This window comes from Myotis daubentonii, chromosome 21 (genome assembly GCF_963259705.1).
Source record: "Myotis daubentonii chromosome 21, mMyoDau2.1, whole genome shotgun sequence".
NCBI classification, from domain to species: domain Eukaryota; kingdom Metazoa; phylum Chordata; class Mammalia; order Chiroptera; family Vespertilionidae; genus Myotis; species Myotis daubentonii.
In genome coordinates, this window is record NC_081860.1 from 16,038,492 (window position 1) to 16,050,862 (window position 12,371).

The window sequence follows — 12,371 nt, forward strand, 5'->3', positions numbered from 1 at the left end:
TCCCCGCGCTGACGCTGTGAGTTAGGTATTATTATCCCCACTTCACAGATGCAGAAACTGAGGCTCGGTTCCACTTGATGCCGCCCACCCCCGCCAATCCTGTATTTGCTTTACAAGACTCACTTCATCATCATAAGCTATTTGTAGGAAACGCCCGGTTTCTGCTTGCAGTTCTTCAGTCTTCAGATTTCACACCCCAACTCGTATCGACTGTCTGCCTTCCCTCCATGCTCTTGGCTAAATGTTCCCTGCCCAGGTCCACGTATTTCTTTTTTTTTTTTTTTAAATAATGTTTTGAAATACGTTTTTATTGAATTTAGAGAGAGAGGAAGGGAGAGGGATAGAGAGATAGAACTATCAATGAGACATCAATTGGCTGCCTCCTGCACGCCCCTACTGGGGATCGAGCCCACAACCCCGAGCATGTGTCCTGACTGGGAATCAATCCATGACCTCTTGGATTGGATCAATGCTCAACCACTGAGCCAAGGCAGCTGCACAAAACAAGTTGTTTTTGATTGTCTAGTGCCTAGCACATATTAGAGGCCGCCTAATATGTATTTGCTGAATGAATGAATGAATGAATGAATGAATGAGTCAAACCTGGTGTCTGGTGCTCTCCTCTTTCTAGATGTGCCTGGGATGCGGGGTAGGAGGAAGGAGAGGCAGGGAACACCCCAGCATCGTCCCTCCTGTAGCCGTACCTGAGCCCTGTGGAGCCCGTCCGGTGAGCCAGGGGTCCCCCTTCCACTCTCAGGGGCCCCGCTGGTCCACCTTCCACTCTCAGGGGCAGGAAGGAGGAGAACGGCTGGAAATAGAAGGCAGAGGCTGCGGGCCGAGGAGCTGAAGCCCAGGGAACATGAAGAATCTTCGCTGCAGGGACAAGCACTCTTCTTCCCATAAAAGCAATGAAATTAGAGGTAATTGTGAGACACCGAGATTGGATCAAACCAGGGAGGCGCTCAGGTGAGGGGGGCCGGGTCCCCCCGCCAGCACCGGCCATCGCCCTCTGTCTCGGTGACTGAACAAACAGTCCCTCCGGACCCCGTCCCCACACTGCCCTGCAATGGGGGGGGGGGCTGGAGGAGCTGGGGTGGCCTGGCCCCCACAAGGCACGGGCCTCCGCCCAACCACTGTCCCCGCCTGGGACCTGCTCAGAGGGCAGGAGGTTAATGGGTGGCTAAGCTGGGTTCGCCGTCCTGTCTACCTTAGGCCACAGGCACCAGAGGGCCAGGGAGGAGCCGGAGGGCCATCGGAGGGAAGGGACAGGGCCTCCCTTCCTCCGCTCCCCTCCACCCTCCACTTTTTAAAAACATCTTTTTATTGATTTCAGAGAGGAAGGGAGAGGGACAGAGACGTAGAAACATCCATGATGAGAGAGAACCATTGACTGGCTGCCTCCTGCCCTCCCCTCACTGGGGATGGAGCCCAGAACCCGGCATGTACCCTGACCGGGAATCCCACCTGGGACCCTTCAGCCGGCAGGCGGACGCTCTATCCACTGAGCCACACCAGCCAGGGCCCCTTTCCCTGCTTTGCTCTCCCTTTTACCCGCTGAGAATCCAGCGGTGAGAACGCACACCGTGAAACAGAGAATGGGGTGCAGGAAGTGCTGCTTAGGGAGGCACGGGGCTGGTGGGTCCACACAGCAGGGGATGGCCAGGCCAGGTTTTCCTTAGCAGCAAGTGCTCATTGCTCCCCCGTGTGCATGGCAGCATGAGCCACATTAGCCAAGACGTGGAAGCAACTCAGCGTCCATCAACAGATGAATGGACAGAGAAGACGTGGTCCACATACTCGTGTGCACAATGGAGTATTATGCAGTCATGAAAAAGAGTGAACCCTGCCATGGGAGGACCGGGAGGGCATGATGCTCAGTGAAGTGAGTCAGATAGAGACAGACAGATACTGTGTGATCTCACGCACACGTGCAACAGAAACAGAAAGAAAACAGACGGACTCATAGGTACAGAGAACAGATTGGTGATCGCCGGGGGGGGGGGGGCGGGGGGGAGAGGGGGGGAGGCAAAATAGGTGAAGGAAGTCAAAAGGTACAAACTTCCAGTTATAAAATAGACGCGTCTGGGGGACGTAATGGACAGCATGGTGACTATCGAGTATAACACTGTTGCATATTTGAAAGTTGCTAAGAGAGCTTGGCCGGCGTGGCTCGGTGGCTGAGCCTTAACCTAAGAACCAGGGGGTCACGGTTCAATTCCTGATCAGGGCACACGCCTGGGTTTTGAGCTCAATCCCCAGTAGGGGGCGTGCAGGAGGCAGCTGATCCATGATTCTCTCTCATCATTGATATTTCTTTCTTTCTCTCTCTCTCTCCCCCCGACCTCCCTTCCTCTCTGAAATCAATAACAAAATAACGTTTTTTAAAAAATGGGACCTTGTCTTCATTTCATTGGAATATAAGACAGAGGGAGGAAATTCGCTTAGAGAGAAAAGCGTGGGGACCTTTTGGGGGACGGGGGACAGTCAGCAGCTAAGCCCCTGGGATGTCTCTCTGACCCACACGGGGCAGGTTGGAGAGCCGGGAGGCGGGCAGAGAGGAGGGGGGACGCCTCCCCCTGCCACCTTCACAAAACAGGACTGTCTGCCGGGGGCTGGGCCCCCCGGGCATCTGATAAGGTGGTTCAGTCGCTGGAACACCTGCCCCGCCATCTGCCACTTTTGTCCTCTGGACGGGGCCACCCAGGCCTCCGTGCCCACCGCCTGGGAGCCAGTGGGCTGCAGGGGTCGCTGATACTGGCCAGCAAGCATGACACCCCCCCGCCTCCCCCTCCAAGTACTAAGGGCTGTAGGGTAGATTTCCGTGTTCAAAGGCCACTTTGTGAAGAGATGGCCTCTAAAATGACGGGGGTGGGGCCTCTCTAAGGCTCCTGGGACTTTAAGTTCACTGAGATAAGAGAGCGGGGTTGTTGGGGCTGGAACAGGGAGGGTTTCGACAGGCTGCCCTCTCTCCCATCAGCGGCCCAGGGACCATCAATCATTCCAAATGCTGAGCTTATCTGCTGGGCAATCAGCCCCCAACCCCTCCCCCTCTTCTGGGCTCTGGAAACCATAGCATTTGGGGAGAACGCACAACACCTTGGTCAGCAAATCCTGTTAGGCTCGGTGGAGCGGCAGGTGACCCATGAATATATGTATTTAACTGTTCCAGTGGTGTGTGAAGGAAAACAGAGTGGGGGCGGCGGGAGGTGGTGCTGCCCGCCAGAACCGGCCCAAACCCTCCTCTGCATTTCCCAGCCTCCAAATATTTAAAGACAGACGTGTGTCCGGCCGGTGTGGCTCAGTGGTTGAGCGTTGACCTATGAACCAGGAGGTCACAGTTCCATTCCAGGTGGGGCACAGGCCCGGGTTGTGGGCTCCATCCCCAGTAGGGGGCGTGCATGAGGCAGCCGACCCATGATTCTCTCTCATCATTGATGTTTCTATCTCTCTCTCCCTCTCCCTTCCTCTCGGACATCAATAAAAATATATATTTTTTAAAAAAATAATAATAATCAATAAATAAAGACAGCCATGTCTCCATCCTCAAAGGGGGCCTTCTCTGGGTGAACGACCCCCTGTCCCTTCCACAGTGGCTCCGATAGGAGCCCGGAAAGTTCAGTCCTGGCTTCCCCCTGCCCGGGGCCCTTCCTGCAGGCGGGAAGGGGTAAAAGGAAGCGATGACAGTGATCTGCACACGGGCCCCGGAGCGCCCGCCACCCCGCACCCCCGCTCCTCCACCCCCGTGATTGATTCCCGGTTCACACTAATTAGGCCTCGCCTGGCTGGGGACAGGAACGGCACTTCGCCATTTTCTTGAAGGAAACTGGAGTGACAGGCCGACCTGCTGGTGGTTGCCAGGCAACCTTGATGATCCTGCAGGAAAGGCAAACTCCAGAGAGGCCGGGGCCAGAGCCTAGTTAGCAGCTATTGAATGGGAGCCGCTGCTCCGCGCAGAGGTGCGAGAAGGGCCTGCCTGGCGTGGGCTCCCGTGGCTCCAGCTGTCTTTTAGATGGCGTGTGTGTGTGTGTGTGCATGTGTGTGCATGTGTGTGCGCGTGCACGTGTGCTGGGGGTGCCTATGCAAAGTGAGCTGGGACAGAAAAAAGTAATGCTCTTCTATAAAGTGAAATCAGGCGTGGCTCAGTGGATGAGCGTCGACCTATGAACCAGGAAGTCATGGTTTGATTCCCAACAGGGCACATGCCTGGGTTGTGAACTCGGTCCCCAGCAGGGGGCATGCAGGAGGCAGCCGATCCATGATTCTCTCTCATCATTGAGGTTTTTATCTCTTCCTCTCCCTTTCTCTCTCTGACATAAAATATCCTATATAATAAAATCCTAATATGCACATTTGACCGAACGGCCAAACGACCGAACGGCAGAACAACCGGTCGCTATGACATGCATTCACCACCAGGGAGCAGATGCTTAACGCAGGAGCCGTCCCCTGGTGGTCAGTGCGCTCCCACAGGGGCAGCACCGCTCAGCCAGAAGCCGGGCTCACGGCTGGCGAGCGCAGCGGCGGTGGCAGGAGCCTCTCCCGCCTCCGCTGCAGGCGGGCGGTAAGGAGCGAGGGGTCCCGGTCTGTGAGAGGGATGTCTGACTGCCGGCTTAGGCCCAATCCCCCCGGAGCCTGGAGCAACAAGACATTTTTTTTTTCTACCAAGAGGAAATGTTATCTTAGAATGAAATCCTGGGGATCGGGCCTAAGCCAGCAGGCGCACATCCTCCGAGGGGTCCCAGACTGCGAGAGGGCGCAGGCTGGGCTGAGGGACCCCCCAAGTGCATGATTTTCGTGCACCAGGCTTCTAATATATATATATATGAGTTTATATCCACACAAAAACCTGCACACAGATGGTGATAGCAGGACAGTTATTCACAATTGCCCAAACGTGGAAGAAACCAGATGCCCTTCAGTAAGTGAATGGATGAATAAGCTGTGGTAGGCCATGGACTGTTACTCAGCATATTACTAAGCAAAAGAAGCCAATCTGAAAGGCCCGCGTACTACATGAGTCCCACTGTACGATATTTAGAACAGGCAAAATGGACACAGGAAAGAAAATTAGTGTTTGCCGCGTGCTGTGAGGAGGGGGGATGAACAGGCGGAGCACGGAGAATTTTCGGGGTGGTGAAACTATTCTTTGCGATATTATAATGACGGATTCATGTCATTATACATCTGTCAAAACCCACGGGGGGGGGTCCAACCCAATGCAAACTATGCGCCTTGGATGATAACCATGTGTCAGGGCGGGTTCACTGATCGAAACAAATCAATAAACTCTGGTGGGGGATGTTGAGAGTGGGGGAGGCCATGAGGATGAGGGTGTGGAAGCAGAGGGGTATGGGAAATCTCTGATCAAGTTTGCTGGGCACCTAACACTACTCTAAAATATAAAATCTAGCCCAGCCCCCAAGGCTGAATGTCGACCTATGAACCAGGAAGTCAGGGTTCTATTCTAGGTCAGGCCACATGCCAGGCTGTGGGCTCGATCCCCAGTAGGGGGCATGTAGGAGGCAGTCAATCCATGATCCTCTCTCGTCCTTGATGTTTCTATCTCCCTCTCCCTTCCTCTCTGAAATCAATAAAAATGTATATTAAAAAAAAGTTTTTAAATAAGAAATAAAATATAAAAATCGAAGCGATTATATGTATATGAACTTGCTATAAACTGCAGACCTCCGGTTCACCCCTGTGTGTCCTCGAGCCAAAAACTCATGAAGGTCGTTGAGCCCCAGAGCCTGGAGGAACAAGACATTTTTTCTTTTTTTTTTACCAAGAGGAAATGTTATTTTAGAATGAAACCCCAGCCAAGGCCGCCGTGAGCTGTGGAACACAATTCCATAAAGCCAAGGCCCTCGGAGCTTAACAAGATTTCCACCTGATGATGGGCAAACAATGACTTTATCCAGATTCCCCCAAGGAAACAGGAGTCGCCCAATCGAACTGAAAGGCTGAGCTCACGGCAGTAATAACAGAGCTGATCCTAAGCCATCCCTCAGCCAGGGCTGAGTGTCCCCCGCATGTTAATTAACTCTCAATTTCCTCCCCAAGGGCAGGACGGGAAGAGCTGCTGGGAGGAAAGTCTGGCAGGCCCTCTCGTCCCCGGAAATGCCACGATCTCACCTGTAACCTCTCTCTCCAATGGTGACAGAATAACCGATGGCTTCTGCGAGCTGTCTTCAGTGGCCGCCTCTGCCATTCTCCACTGAGGGCTCCTCTGATGGATGGCCTGGTAGGCTGCCAACGGGGGTGATGAATGCTGGGCCGTTCAGGCAGGGACCTTCTCACTCACCTCCCTGGGCAAGCGGCCTTTATCTGCAAGGCCTAGAACACCCTGGGACACATGAAGGGGAAACGGAACGCCTTCTCTTTATCTCTAACCCAGTTCAAAATTAGCCTGAGCTCTCCTTGTAAATCTCAGGTTGAGCCGTTCCAAGTTCACGATGTCTCTGCCATTTCATTTTGCGTGACAGCAGTGGCATCAGCGTGAGGGAGGATTTATCGTTTGCAACGTGCTCTCCTCTCCGGGTGTGTGAGCGGGTCTGAGGCTCACGAAAACGCTCACAGGTAGGAAAGGAAGGTCTGCCACCCTCGCTGAGTAAAGAGAAGCCGCGGGACAGAAGAGCTCCCCAAAGCCAAACATCAGTTTCTTTCAGCAAACAATTTGGTGCTGGAAATTTTTAAAAATACGCTTTTATTGATTTTTAGAGAGGGGGACCTCACTGATGAGAGAGAATCTCCCTAAAAAGAAACCCTGCACCCCTCAGCAGTCACTCCCATTTCCCCCTCCCCTAATTAGGGACCCCCCCCCCCCCGGCCCCTCATCTGCTCTTTGTCTGTATGGATTTTCCTATTCTGGGAATAATTTCATATAAATGGAATCATAAAGTATGTGGCCTTTTGCAAATGATTTCTTTCACTCAGCACAATGTTTTCAAGCTCCATCTGTGTGGTAGCATGTATCCATTCTTTAGTTCTTTTTAAAAATATTTTTATATGTTTTTATTGATTTCAGAGAGAGGAAGGGAGAGAGAGATAGAAACATCAATGATGAGAGAGAATCATGGATCGGCTGCCTCCTGCATGCCCCCTACTGGGGGGTCAAGCCCCCAACCCAGGCATGTGCCCTGACCAGGAATCCAACCATGACCTCTTGCTCAACCACTGAGCCACACTGGCCAGGCTGGTCCCTTTTTTTTATGACTGAGCAATATTCCATTATATGGATATACCACCTTTGCCTACTCATCTATCAGCTGAGGGACATTTGGTTGTTTCCACATTGTGGCTGTTCTGAATGATGCTGCTATGAACATCTGTGTACAAGTGCTTTGTGTGAACATATACTTTCAAGGAATTGTCGGGTCCTGTGGTAACTCTAGGAACATCCAAACTGTTTTTCAAAGTGGCTGCAACGTTTCACATTCCTACTGGCAATGGATGAGGACTCTGATTTCTCCACATCCTTGTTCCATTTGTTACTGTTCACTTTTTAAAAAAATATATTTTATTGATTTTTTACAGAGAGGAAGGGAGAATAGAGAGTTAGAAACATCGATGAGAGAGAAACATCAATCAGCTGCCTCCTGCACACCTCCTACTGGGGATGTGCCCACAACCAAGGTACATGCCCTTGACCAGAATCGAACCTGAGACCTTTCAGTCCGCAGGCTGACGCTCTATCCACTGAGCCAAACCAGTTAGGGCTACTGTTCACTTTTAAAAGTATAGCCACCCTGGCTGTATCTCACTGTGGCTTTCACTTACATTTCCCTAATGAGTAAGCACAGTCTTTTCATGTGCTCGCTGGCTCACTGCAAACCTTCCTTGGAGAACTGTATATTCAAACCCTCTGCCCATTTTTATTTATTCTTTTGTTGTTAATCCACACCCGAGGATTATTTTTTCCATTGGTTTTTTTTAGAGAGAGTGGAAGGGAGTGGGGAGAGGACAGGGAGAGAGAGAGAGAGAGAGGGGGGGGGGGGACATTGATGTGAGAGAGATACATCGATGGGTTGCCTCCTGCACACTCCCCTACCAGGGCCAGGGATCAAACCTGCAACCCAGGTACGGGACCTTGACCAGGAATGGAACCCAAGACCCTTTGGTAATGAGTTGTAAAAGTTCTTTAAGGATTCTAGGCCCTTATCAGATACATGTTTTGCAAATATTTTCTCCCATTCTGCAGGCTGTCTCTCCCATTTTCTTAGTAGTGTCCTTTGAAACACAAAAGTTTTACATGTTGATTAAGTCCAATGTATCTATTTTTCTTTGGTGGCTTGTGCCCTAAGGGTCACAGTTTGGAAATCTTTGCCCAAACACTTACACAAACACACCTATGTTTGCTTTTAAGAGGCCTGCAGTTCCAGCTCTCACATTTAGGTCTTTGTTCCATTGGGAGTACGTGTTTGGATGTGGTGTAAGGTAGAGATTTCTCTCTCTCCTGCCCCAGGATGGGCAGGGTCCCTGTGGGGAGAAAGGTCCCTGCCTGCTCACCCTCCGGGAGCCTCCTCCCCAGCGAGGCTGCGCCTGGCAGGGGCCAGAAGGAGAGGTGGGACCGGGGCCAGCTCCAGTGCCTCCTCCCCTGAGGGTAGGTCTGGCTGCAGCACTGAGGCCGAATTTACTCCAGCTTCTGCCCCTGGGGAGCCGGCATCCCGGGGAGAGAAAAGGCCGCTAGCAGCCAGCCCGCCTACCTCCGGGAGCAGTTGCCATGGCCACAGGGGACTTTTGCGGTGAAGCGCGCTGACACCCCACCCACCCCCCACTTCCCTTCTCCACTCGCCTCCTGGGTGACGTCATGGACGTCCCTGGCCCTGACAGGCCACCTGTGGGCTGGTCTCGGCTTTAAAGCGGCTGTTCTCCCAGGCCCGGCGACAGTGCCCGCGCCCGGAGGACCACGCTGGACTCAGGACCTGCCTCCGGCCCCGGCAGCGCCGCCGCCTGGGACAGAACGGAGAGGCAAGTATTCACGGGGTGCTGCTCAAAATAGCCTCTCAACCCCAACCCACCCCCCTGTCCCCGCCCCTACTCTGCAGCCGGGCGGGCGGCGGGGTGGTGACGTGCTTTCTTTCAGAAAGACGTGGAGAGCAGCCGTCTTGCTTCTGGGCGGTGGCGACCGCAGCCAGGTAAAAAGTCAGGACCTGGGTCCCCGTCCAACCCTCCCCTCCCGGGTCAAGGGCTCGGGGTCCGGGGCGCAGCCGACGGGAGATGGGATTCGCGAGCCTGAGTCTGGGGGAGAAGGGGAAGCGGGACTTGGCATCTGCCTGAGGTGCCCGTGCCCACCGCCCAAGTCACCACGAGGAGGGAAGGCGGGGAGGGCGCCTGGGAAGAGGGAGCGCGCTCCGTAGCCCGGCAGCTGGCGCTCCTAGGGGTCCTCGGCCAGCTCGAGTTGCGGGGCATTTAGACCTCGTGCCCACCCACACGGCGATGCTAAACCCCTAAAACCCGCTTGGCGTTTGTGTGGCACGGTCGGGCTCCCCCTTGGAGATGCGCGGCACCACAGCCTCAGGGGCGCGCGCGCGCGCGCGGTCCGGACCCAGGCTCCCGAGCCCACCGCCGCCTCGTCTCCAGCGCTGCTCGCTCCTCTGACCCAGATGCCGCAGACCTGTGGTTGCACGCAGAAAAGGGGCTGGTTGGGGGTTCCAGGGCTCCCCTCCCTTCCTACCCGCCACGAGATCTGAGCGCCGGGGAGTCCCCGATGAAGCCTGCTGACGCGGGAGAGCCGGGCGCAGGGGAAGCGTGGGAAGTGCCGGGAGGCAGCTGGGTAGTCACCGTGCGCGAAGGGCTTTTCCCACCCTCTGCTGTTGCGGCCAAGACTTCCAGTCACCCGGGGAGGGGCGACGGGAAGCGCGCGGGATGCGCCCTGGAGGGAGCCCGGTTTGCAGGGGGGAAAAGCGCATCTGGTGCAAACACGTCTAGCCTCCCCTTGTCCCCCAGGCGGACCCAGCGTCGGCCGCCAAGCTCAGACTCGGCTGCGGAAGGTCCCCCGAGCCCCTCCGAGACGCATCGGAGCCTCCAGCTTCAGCACCAGGGGCTGGACAGCGCCGCGGCCGCCGAGCGCTGTGTGTTCCGCGCGCCTATACGCTGCCCTGCTCCACGCGGTTTCGTCCCGGCTCGCGGTCCCCCAGACCCCACGCGGAGGAGGCCACGAGGTGAGGACGGGGAGGGGGAGTCATCCTCCCTATTTCTCCAGGGGGTTGGGTGTCGGGTCCTCGGAGGGCATCCTCACTCCCCGTCGCTAAGACCGGTTGGAATCACTTGGTGCCCAAGAGCAAAGAGGCGCGTGTCTGTGAGTGGTGAGTGTAGGGGCCAAGCGGGACCCCCAGGCGCTGTGTGCTGTGAAAGATCGCCGCCTCCAAGTCGTGTTCTCCGCCTCCCCGCCCCCACTCCTCCTCCTCCCCTTCTCCCCACCATCTCCAAACGCCTTCGCGGAGGAAGGAAGGAAAAAGCGTGGGATGGAGGGTAGGGGATCATTGCGGCACGGAGCCCAAAATAAGCAGCGTATTTCATCTGGGTGTAGGTGCATTCTGTCCAAAATGATCACCAAGCTCCGCATTTTTAGCCAAAGGAGGCCAAGTTGCCCTTCGCAGGAGGAACAGAATGACTGCTTTGCCGGGGAGGAAACGGCCACTGACGGGAGACCTTATCACAAAAGGGCTAAGGGAGGTGGGGAGGAGGAGAGCAGGACAGCGCCGGAGTGTGGTTGCCAGGCAACCATCCTCAGCTTCCTGTTGCCTGGGTTACAGTGAATGGAGGGGCTTGGGCCACTAATTATACACGAGCACCTTGATTTGGCAAAATATCTGCCGGGGCGAATTTTTCCTTTGGAGACAAGGTGCTTGGGGAGGCAGCTACTCCCCTGACCCTCCCGCGCCTTCCCTTCAGAGGGGTAATCAAGTCCTACCCTGCCATTTGGGATTTACAATTAGGGTTTTATTGTTCCTTTGGCCCAGCGGTTCTCAGCCTGTGGGTCGCCTAAGACCATCCTGCACATCAGATATTTACATGACGACTCATAACAGTAGCAACATGACAGTTATGAAGTAGCAACGAAAATAATTTGATGGTTGGGTCACATGAGGAACTGTATTTAAAGGGCCGGAAGGTTGAGAACCACTGCATAGTGTTTTCTTTAGACGGTGGGATTGATCCCCACCCCGTCCCCGCCTTTAAATGAGAAAGACACATTTGCTCTTTGCGGGTGAACGGGAGGGAGACCAGGAAATTGTCCCCAAGGTGTCTCTGGTGGAGGGAGGCCTTCTCCTGGGTTTGGCTCTGGTTCCCATTAGGGGAAGGAGGGTCCGGGTACTAGCTCACCCAACACTTTCAAGCTTCCCATCCTCTGGTCTGTTCCTTTCCCCTTTGATTGACAAACACCGACTCCGCTTTCCACCTGTCAGCCTTGCCTCTCTGTGTTCATGTGCAATCCTGGGGTGGGAAATCATTTTACTCATAACTCTCCTAAGGCATCTGCACCATTCAGCATGATTTAAGGGGCCATCGCCAAGAAGTTAATAGCACAACCTGTGTTCTGTGTACTCTTTCATCTAGAATACTTCAATTTCTCTTTCCCAAAACAAAACCTTGTTTAAAGAGGGGCTATGACTTGATGACACAGGACTAGAGGAAATAAATGTTCCCAGCAGTAACTAGCCTATCTTTAGCTGGGATTCCCTGTGTCAGTAAACACACACCTCGTTCTTTTCTCTTCTTCACCCTTTCGCTCACCTATCGCTAATATAAAAAAATTAAATCATCATAATTTCAATCTAAGTTGAAGGCTAAGGAAGAAAAAAAAAAAACTCCAGTCATTGGCTAGGTATCATTTTGGGGAATATTTACATTAAAATACTTTTTTCCCCCCTCTCGTGTTATATAGAAACTTCTTTTTAATATAGACCAGACAGCTGGTGTGCTTTTTGTATTTTTTTCTCCCTAAAGAAGTGCCTTCCTTTATGAATTCTCTATCATTGGTCACATCAATAACATCCCATAGCAACAGTGGCTTTTTAAAAAATATATTATTATTCCCTTTCTGCTCATTTTCTTTATAGACAAAGGGTCTACTTTCCTTTCAAGAGGAGAACTGAGATCTTATTGGCCAGGAAGGGAGAAGCATTCTTTCATTGGTCGGTGTGTATTCCCTGGTCAACCAATCAGAGGATGCCATTTATCCCTCTCTGACTAGCAGAGTGAGCAGGGTAGCCACCATGATTGCATCTGCCTTAGTTCCGTCCAGTGGCAGCAGGTGGAACTCAGAGTTCTGGGAGCCAGGCTCTGGGGTTAGCTTTAGCTAGTCTGGGCTACATCTGACTTGCAAGAATACATTTTGCTACCTTGTTATTTGTAGCTTACTTGAACAC